Genomic DNA, 5,000 nt, shown 5'->3' on the forward strand with positions numbered 1-5,000 from the left:
AACGAGGCAGGGTTTTCATAAACGAGGCAGGGCTTTCATAAACGAGGCAGGGCTTTCATGAACGAGGCAGGGCTTTCATAAACGAGGCAGGCCTTTCGTGAACGAGCAGGGCTTTCATAAACGAGGCAGGGCTTTCATAAACGAGGCAGAGCTTTCATGAACGAGCAGGACTTTCATAAACGAGGCAGGCCTTTCGTGAACGAGGCAGGGCTTTCATAAACGAGGCAGGGTTTTCATAAACGAGGCAGGGCTTTCATGAGGTCCTTCACTTCACCAGATTTGTTCAGGTAGTTGAGAACAGATCAGTCTGTTTACTCCCTGCTCATTTCAGGGGGATCGGCCTCCATCAGCTGCAGCCTCAGCCTCTACAGAGATCATCTGCAGACTGGTGTGTTTATGCCAGAGACAAAAGAATTACCGGTCAGACAGAGTTGCCAATTAAGAGAGAGAGAGAGAGAGAGAGAGAGAGAGAGAGAGAGAGAGAGAGAGAGAGAGAGAGAAAGAGAGAGAGGGGAGAGAAACAGAGAGAGAGTTAGAAAGAAAAAAAGAGAGAGGGAGAGAGTTAGAGAAAAAAAAGCAAGAGAAAGAGAGGGAGAGAGAGAGAGGGAGAGAGAGAGAGAGAGAGAGAGAGAGAGAGAGAGAGAGAGAGAGAGAGAGAAGACACACATACACACACACACACACACACACACATTTTGCCCCCTTTAGCCGAATTCAGCGGTTGTGTATCGGGCCCTGGGCGTTCCCCGATGTTTCGTTGCCTTGGCAACCGGTAAAAGGAGAGGAGGAGGAGGGAGAGCAAAAGAGAGAGCAGCGAGCAGCGGTTCAGTGTAGAGAGAGAGAGAGAGAGAGAGAGAGAGAGAGAGAGAGAGGAGGGAAAAAAATCAGCTGATTAGTTGGCATGGCAACGGCAAAGATGTAATCCCGGCAGACACAGTCTAATCAATGCCCCCAGCACAGATGGTCTCTAGAGGATCAACAAGAGAGAGAGGTGGGGAGGGGGGAGGGGGGGCAGAGAAGAGAGGGGGGGGGGGTGGGCCGGGGGGAGAGGGGGGAATAAAGAAAGGGAAAGGGAAAGGGTAAGAGAGAGAGAGAGAGAGAGAGAGAGAGAGAGAGAGAGAGAGTGGGGGGAGAGAGGGGAAGGAGAGAAAAAAAGAAGAGTGAGAGAAAGGGCCAGGCTGGAGGGTATACTGGTCTGGAGTCACCTGGTGGCTAGCCTAGCTCTCCACCACCCCACCACCTCCCAAGAATAAAGACTAAAGTCCAAAATAAAGAATAAAGAATAAAGAATAAAGTCTAAAAAAACAGAAACCAGATTTCCTGCCACTCTTCTTCTATCTGCCGTTGACGTGTTGAATATACGATTGAACCCTTTCAGCTCCGCTCTGTAGTCCACATCCAGTCAATGTGTGTCTGCTCTGTGTTGATAATGTCCCCCTGCCTTACCCCGGCCAGGGAGAGATTCCGTGGGTAATGATTGTGGTTGGATTCACTACTGAAGGCGGTGGTAGGAACACAGCTGTGTGTCCTACAGTGTTGGCTATGATAACGTGGCTCGTATGTAGATTAGTGAGGGATTAAACAAAAACAATGTCGGAAGATAATCCTGAATGTTTAATGGACAAGAGAAAGGCCCTTGTTGTAGTGTGGGTTTAATTCTAGATGTTAGTTGTCATGTGACCAATGGCCAGAGTGCAAAAGGTTGTGTTTCAAAAACCTCCTTTTAATCCAGCGCTGTGTTAGTCTAACAGACTAATGCATCTACTGGATTCAACCCAAAAACCCACTGATACCATTACACACATGTTCCTGTAATACACAGCTACAGTAAACGCAGTCCAATGAATACACTACCTGACTTTAAATACAACTACGGGTTCAAAATGGGCTTTTCATCCAGTATATTGTTACACCACAAAAAGTATTTATTATTTTTACAAAATAATCTTAAAATGAAGATAATCTTTAAACGCTAAACGGGTTCGGTCCCGGCACTGCCAGGACCGTATGAGAATTCGGACCAGCCGGGGAAAATCCCTGTGAATTAAAACAGTGGGCCGTAAACGGAGAGCAGCGACCCCCCACCCCCCCCCCCCCCACCGTCCCTCCATCCCCACCCCCCCCCCACCCCCCCCCACCCATCGATTTAAGACTGGAGCTATAAATCTTCAACAGATTGGCTGGAGCAGGAGAGATCACGCACGCACGCACGCACGCACGCACACACGCACACACGCACATATGCACACACACACACACACAGACACACACACACACACACACACACACACACACACACACACACATAATAACAAAGACTCATAGGAGACAGAATAGCAGAATCATGGAGCCCGGTTCAGCAGACAACCCTCCCTCTCCACAGTGACCTAACCAGCATTAACCCACTGGTTAAGACAACCCTCTCCACATAATTAATAATGAATAACCCTCTCTCTCCACAGTGACCTAAACATTAACCCACTGGTTAAGACAACCCTCTCCACAGTGACCTAAACATTAACCCACTGGTTAAGACAACCCCACATAATTAATCATAAGTAGTACTACTAATAATACTTACTGCTTTGTCCTGCCCTCTGCTTTTTAAATTATAATAATATTTCAGTTTATTTTGTATATGTCTGTTGGAAGATAATATTTGTCTTGCTATATGTTCGCCAGCCTAGGGACTGCAGATGGAAATCACTACCCCCCTGTACAGTTTCTCTTCAATAAATAAAAAAAACAGTGTGACTGCCAATGGCCCCTGACCCTCGAGGAGATTACTTTTTCTTGCTATGACTGATGGATAGATGATTCACTTACTTAGACAAATATATTTGTTGTAAATCGCTTTGGATAAAGGTGTCTGCTAAATACCAAACAGGTAATAATGTAAATAATGTAAAAACCAGGTGTTGGATAAATCTGGTACAACGCATCATTTTTCAAGTGTACTGCGACTTCTGCTTTGTTGTACATTGTCCATGTTCAAATACATGTAATACTAATTGTTAACAATGTATTAGGCTGTTCCCATTGCCTAATAGGCCAAGCTGTTAATAACATGTTAACAACCCCAGGACAGTATACAAGTGAATCTACATATATAACCAAACAATTAATAATGAATATGCACTAAATTAACACTGTTACAAATTATTGTTAGTAACACATGTATCCTAGAGAGAGAGGTAGGGTCCCAGAGAGAGAGGTGGGGTCCTAGAGAGAGAGGTGGGGTCCTAGAGAGAGAGGGAGGGTCCTAGAGAGAGAGGTGGGGTCCTAGAGAGAGAGGTGGGGTCCTAGAGAGAGAGGTGGGGTCCTAGAGAGAGAGGTGGGGTCCTAGAGAGAGAGGTGGGGTCCTAGAGAGAGAGGTGGGGTCCTAGAGAGAGAGGTGGGGTCCTAGAGAGAGAGGTGGGGTCCTAGAGAGAGAGGTGGGGTCCTAGAGAGAGAGGTGGGGTCCTAGAGAGAGAGGTGGGGTCCTAGAGAGAGAGGTAGGGTCCTAGAGAGAGAGGTGGGGTCCTAGAGAGAGAGGGACTGGGGGGACTGGTACCAGACTGGCATACAGTAACAAGGTAAATGCCCCTGACACAAACACACACACACACACACGCACGTACGCTTGCACACATGTACACATGCACACGCACACACACTCACGTACGCATGCACACGCACACACGCACACACACTCACGTACGCATGCACACACATGCACGCACGCACATGTACGCAGGCAAGCGCACACACACACACACACACACACACACACACACACGGTCAGAGATCATGCATATACACATATACACACACACACACACACATACATACATACATACATACCCCATAGGGGTTCAGCAGGGGGGCCTGTTGGCCAAATCAACCTCACCGACACCCCCTGAGTCCACCCCCCCCCCCCCCGCCCACCCCCCACTCCGGTGTACACATCCCGATTTATTCCCAGCGGGATCACAAGGGCTTTTCCCTCAGGGATGGAAAGAGAGCTTGGAATGATTTCTCCAGGGACGCGGGGGGTGGAAGAGAGGGAGGGGATGAGAGGGAAGGGGAAGAGTGGGAGGGGAAGAGGGGGAGGGGGAGAGGAGGAGAGGGAGGGGGAGAGGAGGAGAGGGGCGAGGAGAGAGAGAGGAAGAGAGAGCGGGGTAGAGCTGATTGAGACTCCAGAGCTAGCCGACTGTGAGCTGAGGGAACGTGCTCTGATATTGGAATTGTTTTAATGAATTAATGAATAATTTTTCTTTCCGATTTTACAGCGAATTGGCCGTCCTAGACAACGTTGTCAAGTTGTTCCGTTAAGATTGGGTATGCGCACGCTTCGTCTGGCCCGTCCTCCGCTTATGCGTGGGTCGTTTTTCGAAAGGCAAACGTTGTTAAAAGCAGAGAGTGTTAAAAACCTCCGCGTCTCGCTCTCTGTGCTAAAGCCCAGGCCGTCATCTCCCTGTAAAAACTCTGCTCCCAGCTCACTACTCTGTGTGTGTGTGTGTGTAACTGCGTGTGTGTGTGTGTGTAGCTGTGTGTGTGTATGTGTGTGTGTGTGTGTGTGTAGCTGTGTGTGTGTGTGTGTGTGTGTGTGTGTGTGTGAAATCCCCTCGCTGTCCCCTCTCTGTTTCTTCAGCTTCCATGCTACAAGGAATCTCTTCAATTCTCCTCAGCAACCACGGCCCTGATTTAGATTCTGAAGACGGCTAGCAGAGACTCAAAACCAGCCAGTTAGAAGAGATAGACTCAAAACCAGCCAGTTAGAAGAGATAGACTCAAAACCAGCCAGTTAGGAGAGATAGACTCAAAACCAGCCAGTTAGGAGAGATAGATTCAAAACCAGGCTGTTAGGAGAAATAGATTAAAAACCAGCCAGTTAGGAGAGATAGACTAAAAAACTGCAATTTAGCCATCTGAATCTAGCCTAGCAAGATATTCACACAAGGTCTAAGTCTGGGACACACACTCGCTGGAGAACCATGCTATTTTAGCATTAAGAATAA

At 48.0% G+C, this 5,000-nt stretch overlaps 1 protein-coding gene across 3 annotated transcripts in view; it reads right to left on the reverse strand.

The window, feature by feature from the left end:
- Positions 1-5,000, reverse strand: part of ldb2a (LIM domain binding 2a) — a gene marked incomplete at both ends in the record, with an annotated part of 67,164 nt that overhangs the window by 19,409 nt on the left and 42,755 nt on the right. The window lies entirely within an intron of this gene.

The sequence above is a fragment of the Nansenia antarctica genome, assembly GCF_963989245.1.
Source record: "Nansenia antarctica genome assembly, chromosome: 3".
Classification (NCBI taxonomy): domain Eukaryota; kingdom Metazoa; phylum Chordata; class Actinopteri; order Argentiniformes; family Microstomatidae; genus Nansenia; species Nansenia antarctica.